The sequence below is a fragment of the Panthera tigris genome, chromosome D3, assembly GCF_018350195.1.
Source record: "Panthera tigris isolate Pti1 chromosome D3, P.tigris_Pti1_mat1.1, whole genome shotgun sequence".
Classification (NCBI taxonomy): Eukaryota; Metazoa; Chordata; class Mammalia; order Carnivora; family Felidae; genus Panthera; species Panthera tigris.
In genome coordinates, this window is record NC_056671.1 from 93,427,021 (window position 1) to 93,438,266 (window position 11,246).

At 60.3% G+C, this 11,246-nt stretch overlaps 1 long non-coding RNA gene across 2 annotated transcripts; it reads left to right on the forward strand.

Moving 5' to 3' along the window:
* The first annotated feature begins 870 nt into the window (after positions 1–870).
* Positions 871–10,456, forward strand: LOC122232691. Of its 2 annotated transcripts, XR_006210085.1 has the most exons (3): positions 871–2,100; positions 3,597–3,806; positions 7,845–10,456. It is a non-coding gene; the product is annotated as an uncharacterized LOC122232691 (long non-coding RNA). The 2 variants fall into 2 exon arrangements; XR_006210084.1 differs by lacking the exons at positions 3,597–3,806; positions 7,845–10,456 and adding an exon at positions 2,684–3,391.
* Positions 10,457–11,246: the final 790 nt, after the last annotated feature.

The following is an 11,246-nucleotide window of genomic DNA, read 5'->3' on the forward strand; positions in this document are numbered from 1 at the left end:
AGCAGGTTGTGCTCTGTTCCTACGTCAACTTGACCTTTGGCTTTGGTTTCAAGAAACACCCTTTCCCCGTAATTTACTGAAAGTCCTTTGCTTCCGGGAACTTGCTCCAGGGTCTCAAATTCGGCAACCCAGAAAAGAGAAGGGCCAGAAAGCCAGTGCGACCAGGGCACAACGCTCTTCAGGGCCTGGGCCTGGGCGAGAAGGAGGCAGGACCAGGCGGGCGGGCACGGCGGAGGCAGAGGCCGAGGCAGAGGCTGGCGGAGTCAGCAGTCGACGCCACGCGCGAGGGGCTCCCCTGAGCCGAGGTCTGCAGGGGCGCTTGCTTTCGGCTCTGTGTCCTTAGTGGGACAACTGCACAGCCGCACCCGCAAAGAGGCACGGTGCCATGTTGCCTTCAGTCAGAATGGCCAGTGGACACAGAGCCCCCGCAGGCTTTGTTAGTAAAGGACGAGGACGTGAAAGGCGGTTTCCGGTGGTCTGTCTGACAAACTGCACGCAGACGCAGCTCAGGCTCTTCCCCAGCTGTCCCAGGGCGGGACCTGTGTGACCAGGCACGCAGCGTTTGTGACCACCTGCCCTGGGCCTGGACAAAGGCCGTCACTTCAGGACTCCGGGGAGAGCCTGCCCGCGGCACCCAAAGAAGGAACGGGGGGGGGGGGGGAGGTGCAGAGTGAATTCTGGAAAATCACCAGGGCGGACCTGACCCTCTGGCTCGGGCTTGAATGACAAGTCTCCAACCAGCAGACAGAGGGTTAAGGGTGGTGCCGCGTTCCAGGCCTGAGGAACCGTGGGTGCCCAGAGCCGGACACAGCAGAGGAGCCCTCCGGGACTCAGTTTCCGCATCCGTGAAAGGGGTTGAGAGGGTTACGTGCGTTAACACAGGCCACGTGGGTAGAGTGATGCCCGGCACGCAGTAAGTGCCAGCCACCATCCTCGTCACCACCGTCACCATCGTCATCCTCACTGTCGTGATGACATCATGACACCATTGCCACGGCGTCACTGCCGTTATGACGTCATCGCCGTCATCATTGTGGCATCACTGTCATCGTCACGGCGTCCTCTCCACTGTGACATAATCTTCACGCCCGTCATCACTGGGCCCACAACTGGAGAAGCAGGGCGGGAGGATGGGCGGAGAGCGGGGCCACACAGAGGGCAGGCGGCTCTGCCGGCCTTAATCCGAGTGTTTTCCGTGGAGGACGAGGACTCCCACCCCACGGCTCACCGAAGACGACCTCGCCGGAGCACGCACACAACGGGCCGGCGAGAAGACGCAGAAGCCCAGGGGTCACTGGGGGGTGGTGGGGGGGGGGAGGCGGGAGCAGGCTGTGCAGGGGCAGCAGCTGCGGGACCGGCGGAGGAGGGGGGGGCCCAGGGAGCCCCCTCTCTCCGGCCACACGCCGGGCCTGCTGGGACCGGGCTGCAGGCCACGCGCCCCGTCAGGAGCCACAGGCTGAGGGGGGAAGGGCGTGCGTGGGCGGGCCTCCCCCCCCCCCACTTCCCCTCCCCGTGCCTGGGTCACTGCGGCCCCTTCTGAAGAGTGGCCTGGAACGTTCCACCAAACGTTTGCTTCCGCCAGACGGGCCCGCGGGCGCTCTCGGCCCCTGGCGCGCCTCGTCATCCCCGATGCTTCACGGTCAGCTGGCCTCCGGGCGGGGCTCGGCCTCCTCGGAGCAGTAGCGCTGCTGAGTGGTGGCCACATGTGCAGCTCCCCCGAGGAGACCTTCAAACTCGGGTTCTTTCGGCAATTTAAGAACATTGCAGGAAGATTTTTAAAGTACCGTCTGCGACCTAAGCCAGTCTGTAGAGAGCGGTACTTTGCGCCACGAGAAGGGATTCCCAGCTGAAGACGACAGCCGCGAGCCGCGTGAGAAAGAGTCACAACGGCCCGTGTGCCCTCGACCCCGTTCACGCAAAACCCGGACCCAGGTGAATCCGGTGGGGGGGCGGCAGCCGAGGGCGCGGACGGCCGACGAAGACGTCCTAAACTGACCGTGGCGACGCTTGCACAACGCTGGGAACACGCTGAGACCCCTGCTTCTTCGACTTACTCAGAACAAACAGCCAATGAGTGAAGGACGAGCTTCTGTGAAGGAAGTATGGAGACAGGATTGGGTGCCAGGATCCTCGGTTCTAACTCTTTACTTTGCAGACAGAAGCTGGGATCGGGAGCGCGGGTGGGGGCTGGGCTCTCACGGTCCCTGCCGGCCAGGCGCCGTCGCCCCAAGCCCTTCCCGGTGGCCGGTGGCCGAGGACGATCCCTCCACTCGCCGGCAGAGGCTTGCCCTCTGCCTCGGCCCTCACCGTGTGAAGCAGCCAGGTCCACACGCGCTAAGGGAAAACACCGCAAATGCTCCCGCTTGGCGTTCCCCGGCACACCCCTGGCCAGGGAGCCGAGGCCAGCAGGGGTCAGGGAGGGCCCCCGCCCGGTGCGCAGCTGGCCGGTACCTTGGGGGCACGTCCTGAGCCTGCGGCATCTGGAAGCGGTCAGCGTGGGAGGCAGGAAGGAGCTGGGAAGATGACCCCTGGGCCAGGCTGGCCTCGCAGCCCTGTGCTCCCGGGAGCACTCTGCGACGATGGCTTCTGCCTGATTGCACAGGCCTGTGTTGGGGACCCGGTGCAGCCAGAGGTTCAGGGGGACCAGGAATTCACCCCCTCTGTCTACCGCTTTTCTACACAGTGCGGGGGAGCCGCCTGGGGGTGTTGGCTGTGAGGCCGCAGAGAAATGACACACACGGTCCCGTGGCTGGAGACAGCGTCACCTTACAGCTCCAGGGCTAGAGCGCAGGGACCAGCCCTCCACTGCACAGCTGCTCTCGTCTGGCCCCGTCACCTACTGCCACACGGCGAGCCCCCCTGCCCCTCCCCCTCCCCCACTGGCCTCTGGTACCCATCATAGCTGGTGGCCAGAGGAAGGTCAGGGAGGGTCACCAAGCTCCAAGCTGGCTGGCCCCTCACGGCCTTCTTCGTGCTCCCGATGGCAGAGGCCACCTCCCCTGAGTGGGGCATGTGTGTGTGTGTGAACGTGAGTGTGCACAGGTCACGTGGGTGTGGGTGTGGATGTGCACGTGCATGTGCGTGTGCGTGGGCAGGGCTCTTGTGAAACCTGGAGCCCCGTATGACAATTCAGGGCAAATTATCCTCCACCGAGAGCAGAGAAATGTGGAAATATTTCTCAACTGAGGCTTTTAGATAATGTATTGATACATTCTGTCTAAACCGGGCAAGGCGGGTTACTTGTACAAAATTATGTTTCAAATTCCCTCAACTAAATCTCTAGCTTCTGAGATGTCTGGCGTGTAACTCACATAATAGAGATTTTATTCAAAGCCATGAAAATAGCTTGTATCTTGTCACCGATACTTTTAAAATAAAAACTACATATAGACTGAACCTAAGATAACTTTCCAACGTCGAGACCCATCATTATATTTTACAGAGTGAACACGTGATTATCTCTCACGCCCGATTACTTGGCTGTGCTGAGGGCTCCACCAGCACTCCCAAGAGAAAGAAGGCGAAAAGCCTTGGAGATAATGCATGGGACGAAGTTAGACACTTCCAGTCCCGTCCAGTGTCTTTCTCTTTATCAGACCCAGTTCTCAGCTCTGCTGCGTGAGGACGTTCACGCCTCTGCGCACGTCACCGGCCGGGCAGCACTTTGTGCGTGTACGTGGTGGCTCCCTCCCACGGGTGTGCCACCATCGGTGACCAGAGCGTCACGGGACGGCCGCTCTCGGCAAAGGAGGGTTACGGTCCTGGTCATCTGTACCGGGACCGGGTCCCAGATCCTGGGGGCACAGGTGAGTGCAAGGTGGGCAAGCTGGGGGGTCAGGGTTTGTGATGGGGAACAAGTTGGGGGGGGGCTGCTCTGCCCCTGAGTTTGGAGGAGGCGCCCCAGGATCAGGAGAGGGTAGGGTGAGCCAGGGTATCGAAGGCCCCTAATACTGACTCCATGGTGGGGGTGCACCCAGCAGCATATGGAAAATTCTGTGCGTACAGAAAGACGGACACATGCAAAGTGCACAGCCTGACGGAGTTCGCAGGGGGACCCTGCAAACATTTGTACCTTAACACCTAAAATGTTTCTGAGTTTTGTTAAAGGATAGATTTTTTAGAGGTAAAATTATGGCCCTGGCACAAATGTAAAATGAACTTGTGTCCCGTGTTGCTTACACATTAATTAACGAGGGACCCTCCAAGTCCGTGCACTGTGCCTCCGCAGACACGAAATGGGCTCGCACGTCTCTGGGCAAGAACGTGCAAAGCTGACCGACACCCCCAAGCCGCGGAGCTGGGGACAAAGGCGCAGGCGGGGTGCCTTCGCTGGGGCCTCCGCGTGCTCTCTGGCTCCTGTAAAGGGCTCACGAGCCACATACCCTTTCCTAAATCCAAGTACTAATGGACCAGGTGCTGAGCGTGAAAACAGCATCCGCACAGTCCCAAGCGGCGGCAGAGATAAAACACGAAACAAAAGCTGAAGGCGCTGGCTGTGGGTCCCCGCGGCCTGGGGCCAGGGAGCCAAGTGAGCCACAGGGCGGGAGCCTCGTGGGGACCCAGTTGCCCCCTCTCCCAGGCCTCGGCCCAGGGCCCTCCGCCCCCGGGGCACCCTCACCGCCTCGTGCTCCCGGGGAAGCCGCGGGTAACCACAGAGAGGACGTGTCCAAGCAGACGTGTGCATCAGACACGGAACGCTTCCAGCCACGGCCACGGCAAGGGGGCAGCAAACGCGGTGCTGATGGGCTGGGGTGTCGAGGGGTGCGGCCTCCAGGACCTTGGGCAGAAGTGGGTGGGCGCCCGGCTCTCTGCAGAGGGCAAGACGCTGGCAGGGGCCGCGGGCAGCAGGTGGGGTCTGAGCGGGTCCCAGCCTGGGTTTGGAGGGAAGGGAGGCCACACAGAGGCCACCTGCCCCCACGCCTGTGCTGACCTTGCACCTGCGGTTGGGTGGGACCCCCACGCGGCTGATGCCGCTTTCTCCACACCCACCCCCCTTCCTGCACGTCTCCCCTGCCCACCCAGCTGCTCTGACCCCACTCTGCCTCGTGCCCCGGGGGCAGGACCACCCTGGAGTGGGCACCATGGTCCCAGCAAGAAGCTGTGTTGTCCCCCAAGGGTCTCTCGGGTCAGTGTCTCCAAGTGACTCAAAGTGGAGGCCCTGTCCCGGGAGCCCCCTGACACCCCAACTCTGCCTGTGCCCCAAATGGTCCATCTGGGCACTCGTCACGGAGGGAGGAGGGGGGGGGGGAGAGTCAGTGTCACAATGGCAGATGGTGCTGCTGTCCTGTCAGTCCTTCTTCGAGTAAGGGAACCACATCCAAATATAAGCCGCTGTTCACATGGATGGATTGAGCCGCACACCCTCTCGGGGGACCTCTTAGTGACGCCCTCCTGATGGGGCTGCGGGGAGAAATCCACCTTGCCAAAGCAGGAGTCAAAACCACGTCCTAAATCCAAGTACCAATAAACCAAGCACTGGAAACGGGAAGGCCTTGCTTTCTAGGATTCTCCAGAATTTTCTACAATCACCTGTACACAGAAGAGGAAGGGGTTTCCTATGCCCCTGCCCTGTGTCTTTCTCAGATTTTATCGGCTCTGAGGGCGAGACCCCTGTCTGAGGCTGGGAGCGTGAGAATACCGTGTCAAGGATGAGAGGGGACCTGCCCAGATCCTGTGCTCACAGGGGACGCTGGTGCCTGTGACCCGTGACATGTGGGAAGACCAAACCGCCCAACCTCAAGGGTGCCGTCCAGCACAGCACTGTCCCCTGGTGAGGCGGCCTGAAGTTAGTCCTGTGGGGCACCGGTCCGATATGGGCATAGGAAGACCCTCACTCTCATGCACCATTCCTGCCAGAAAGCGCCTCACGATGGCAGGTGGAACCAGCCTCAGGATGAGGTAGAACAGAGATATTTACAATTGTCTGAAGTCACCACTGAGCTGTTGGATCAAACCGTCCCTGAAGGTCCTCTGGACCTATCAGCTTTAGGAGCCAACAGATCTCCTGATTAGATTATTATGAGTGTGTTTGAATCGACCTCATGATACAGCTGGGTAGAATTTGAAAGAATTAATTTCGTACGGCCTTGAAAATCCTACATAGGCCAAATGAGCCCTGAATGGCACTATGCGAGGGAATTTCTTCCACGATGTCTCGTAAAAATTTGCTAATTTACGGCTTGTAAACCACTGCCCACGGCACTCGGGACTGAGCACCCACCGGGGAAAAGCCACGTCCTGAGACTCCTGTCTGAACCTAAGCTTCTGCATTAAAGACAATATTGAAAATAACAACAACGTTCTGGTTTTGAGAGCAAACAGGTGTCCCAGCTACGGTCCCAGGGGCCAGCAACCAGCTTTGTAAATTCCTAATTCATTTCCTTGTGAAGGAGCCTTTGATTAAAAATGTAGAACCCGAGGGAAGGCGTCTGGGCCACGAGGGGCTTCCCTGGGTGAGTGTTCAGTCTGTGACACTGACATGTCTCACCAGCGGAGAGCTATTTCTGGAGAAAGCAGAAACAATAAACGGACCGAAAATACTCAGGATTGATCCAAGCTTCCCCTTTCAGAGAAAAACCAGAAGTCTCCCCTTCCGTATTCTTGTGGAAACCCTCGCAGGTGCAGGGACACGAGGCCGGCTGTCTGGACAGGGGAGGCCCCCACCGAGACCCTCCCGCCCGTTGACTCGGGGCCTGGGTGCTGCTGACGAGCGATTTCCAGTCACGTTTCGGCCACGCTCACAGGTGCCGCACACTCACAGCCAGGAGACGGTGAGCGAGACAAGACGGGGTTCCTTCCCGCGCCTCCGAGCCTTTCTTCTTGGAAAAGTACAAGAAAGGCAAAACCAAACAAAAAACTTCCATCATAGGAAGGACTTGTGCTGCCAGTACATTGAAAGGTTCAGAACGTCGAAACGGTGAGGGACGAGCTGGGGGGCAGGCGGGCGGAAGGGGCGGGACGGCCCTGTGTCAGACCCGAAGATGTGTAGATGTCACACGGGTGACAGCGGGACAACGAGTTCTTCAGTAAGTGGTACAGAGACGATTCGGAAAATTAATACAGAAGGTAGCGTTTGCCGAAATAAACTCCAAACCGACTCAAGCCCTGGCCCCGGCACGGTGACTGGTGGGGCCGCTTTGCTCCTGACTGCAGCACCAGGCTCCATCTGAGGTTTCTTACCCGGGGCCAAGACTGAGCCCGAGCTGTTTGCGGCCACGTCCGCAGGTGCACGTGGCAGCGTCCCATTACCAAACGCGGAGAAAATCGACACAAATCCCTGCTGGGGCCCCGGCCGCCTAGGAAGGTGCGTCAGGGCCCCCCCCCCCCCGTCCACGCCCCCTGCTCCGGGGAGCAGAGCAGACATGCACCCCCTGGCCTTCTCCCCAAGACAGCGCTTTCTGGGGGGCTCTGCGTTCCACAGCCCCGGCCCCACAGTCGGTCAGAGTGAAGCCTGGGCCCCAGGAGGGGCTCCCTCTCGGGCACGATGACGGGCTGCCGGCCTTCTCCCCCGAGTCTCAGTCCACGCGTATGTCCTGGGGGCCACAGATCTGCTCCGTGTTTCCCCTTGGACGTGGGTTCCACCTCCTGCTGCCTCTGGTTGGGAGTTTTTGTCTTCCCCTCGTAATTTTATGCATTTTACTCGATATGCTCCATCGCTAGCCCTTTCTGGAATCAGACCTGATTTAAACTGATTAACAAACTGGCCTCTGTAAAGTCTGGTCCTTCCCACCCCCCTGAAGTCCTCCTCAGGTGGACAAAGCCTCCTAGGCAGAGTCCAGCGGAGGGGGGTCTGTAAAGTTCTTTAGAAGCAATGGGTGTTTCTACTCGTGTTTTGTTATTCACAGGATGTAAGCATGGTCTCTGAAACATATCAACACAACAGAGGTTCAGACCAACAGCTGGCACCTATTAGCGCCCACGGCTGTCTTCCCGGGGAGGGAGCTGTCACCCGGTGCTAAGTATACCCACATCACGCTCGTGGCCACCGCCGTCAGGAAGTCACTGGAGCTTTCCACCCACATTTGGAATCTGCATTTGGGAGAAGCCTGTGTTTAAGGGCTCCTAACAGGCAGATGCCAGCTGGATGTCCACTCGGGGACATCCTGCCGGACACGAAGCCAGCCTGACGGGCTCATCGGGTCCAGCGACGGCCATCTGGACGTGCAGAGGCGACACCGGCAACCAGGAGACGGTCGATTTCCAAGGAACGAGTGCAGTGACCGTCCAGTTGAGACGCTCACCCCCAACGCCCAAATAAGCGGGTGTCAGTCTTGGGCCGGACCTCTAGATGCAGATTTCCTCCCCTCTCTTCTGCTTGACGTGCCCTGGCCTGGAGGACAAGGGACCCTCTGGCGAGGGCGGAGGAGCCGGGCACCAGGAAAATGTCCGGCAGGGGGGTGCCGGAGGGACGCACAGAGCCCGAGGAGGGGTAGACGCAGCTACGCCGGGGTCACCAGGGGCAGCGGGTCTCCCGCGAGCTGTCCAGAGTACTAGGCCGTGCTCAGGCCGTCGCACCTCAGGGCCCCAGCCTGCAAGGAGCCCACACCTGTTTGGCTAAAGGAGGTCAGCTTGGTCGTGACATGTGGAAATGCAAGTGTCTTCTCCGGCCTCTGTCTCCCGCTTACCGAACCCAGACCTCAGACGGCCCGCCCGCTTCTGAAGAGAGGCAGGAACAGGCCGGCCACGCCCGCACGGTCCCAGAGCAGAAGCTGCCTGGGACAAACGTGAAAACACGAAGGACAGATCCACGCGGCCTGAGGTCCCATCGTCCGGCGGAAACCGGTGGGAGGAGTTTGCCGCGTTCTCCACGCTGGGAGCACCCAGACACAAACAGGGCACACGTGTGCACTTTCTCCCGAGCCCCAGGGAGTGCTGGGGACCCGCCCCCACTCCACGGGTGGCTGAAACGTTTTGTTTTCATCACATACCTGGTCCGGGGTGTCGTAAAGAATGAGAACTGGTGTCGTTGGCACTAACCCAGCCAGGGGGAGCTGCAGTGGGAAAGCGCACCTACTTTTGTAGAAATCAGCACAAACATTCTGTAAAACAAACCAGAGCAGGCAGCAGAACGAAAAGCAGACAGACCAGAGCGCGGGGGGACTTGAGTCGGCAGAGAGGGAAGCCAAGACGGGCCTGATCCAGAGCCCGGGAGCCGGGAGCTCCGGCCCCGTGGGCGCCACCCAGTTCGAGAATCTTCTCCCCACATCCACGCGGGGGGCCGCCTCCCCCTTCCCCGGGTGGACCCGGGTTGTTCTCCAGAGAGACTGAAACCTGGTCTCCGGGCCAGGGGGCCCCCGGTATGCGCAGGCTGCACACGAGGCCCCGTTTCCTGTCCTCCGAGAGGCACCGCGGGCAGGACGCGGGCGCACTCGGTCACACGGCACTGACGACACACGAGCAGGCCTGGAACCGAGGAAGGGCCCGTGGGCTGCGATGTTTGGGGAAGCCGCCAGAAAGTGCAGCTCCGCAGCAAGGCCAGACACAGGGAGGGAAGCGTGGGGAACCGTGGGGCCGGCGGAAGGGCCGGGGCTGGGCCAACGGGAGTCCGGAGCGGAGAGCAAGGACCATGGAACGCAGGTGGCACCAGCCAGCAATCCCGGGAAAATTCGCCAGAACCGAAGTTGTGTGTTTCCAGGTCGGAAGCCCTCCCACCCGCGGCTTCCCGGTGGCTGCCAGCACGCTGCCCAAGGGAGGGTCCCACAGAGGCACGAGGGTCAGGGAACGGTTCCCGTGTGCCAGGCAGCGCCGGGAGCCAGAGGGCCGTGCCAGGCTCCTGGTCACCGTCACCACAGGCCCATGAACAGGGGAGGGCTGTGGGGGGAGCCACGTCTCCATCCCTCACCACGGCCGGCCGGGGACGGCGCCCACACCTAGCGAGTGAAGAGACAGCGAGCACAGCTCGTGTGGGACATGGCGAGCCCCAAAGGGCAGGCCCACGGCCCCGGGAAGATCAGAGAGGACAGAGGCTACAGACACACGCCCCTCGGGAACAGACACGGGGTGTCGGGCCACAGAGCGGCGCGGTCCCCTGGGCACACCTCCGGGGCACGGGCAGCCCGCCGGACTTGAACGCCGGGCACCCTTATTATCGCTGCTGTGACGGAACGAACGTATTCATAATTCACAGCCCTGCCCTTTCACGCGTCTCCAGGATGAGACCACGCTGGACGTGCAAGTCCGTCAGTCAGCTTCAGGGCTCATCGGCCCCGAGATCCTGGCTCAGACACGGCACGTGGATTCCCCAGCCCTCTGGAGCCCCTGGCTCGGTCGAGGCGTGCGGGGCAATCCAAGGGCACTGCGTGGCTTACACGGAGTCCCAGTGCCACCCAGACCCAGGGCGCGGGTCTGTGGGCAGAGCTCCACGCCCAGCAGGTGCTGCACACGGGAGGTCACGTGACAGTCCCCGACCCCGTGCCTCAGTTTCCCATGTATGTGTGCGAGCAAATGCTTAAGCTGACAGAAAATAAAATGTGTCACAGGAATAGGAGGAAGCGTGGTTTGTAACCCAGCACACGGTGAGGCCTGACTCCCCAACTAAGGCACCACAGAACTAGCTGTGAGTCACATGCTCTGTCCCGGGCAACATGGGCTTCCAGCCTGCTGTCGGTTGTCTTTGAATTTCTGTGACTTTTTTCAGGGAGATTTGTATCCATTAAAGTTACTGAGAATAAGGAGAACTGGTCAGGTACAGCTGCTGTGTGTACCCACGCATGCGTACGTGTGTGTTCCTGCGGTATGCGTGTGTATGAGTGTGCACGTGTATGCACATGTGTGCATGCACAGGGATGTGCATGTGTGTGTACAGGAGTATGCACGTCTGTGTGTGTCCATAGCTGTGCACGTGTGTGTGCTGAGTGTGCACACGTGTTACAGAGGTGTGCACGTGTGTGTGCAGATGCGTGTGCATGGGTGTGTGTACAGAGGTGTATGTGTGCAGGGCTGTACATGTGTGTGTACAGGTGTGTGCTTGTGTGTGCGGGGATGTGCACGTGTGTGTACAGAGCGTGTGTGTGGGTGTGCACGTGTGTGCGTATACAGAGGTGTGCACGTGTGTGTACGTGTCCACGTCAGTGCACAGCGACCTCAGACAGCCAAAGCAAAGGTCAACCCTCGTGGCCACGGGTTGGAGCCCAGGCCTGGCACGTGGGCAGCACGAACAGTGTGGGGCTTGTCACTTGGAGGTTGGGCGCCGGGTGAGGGGCCAATTCCCGGAAAACGCCCAGGTCAGCAAGGGCACGTCCGACCAC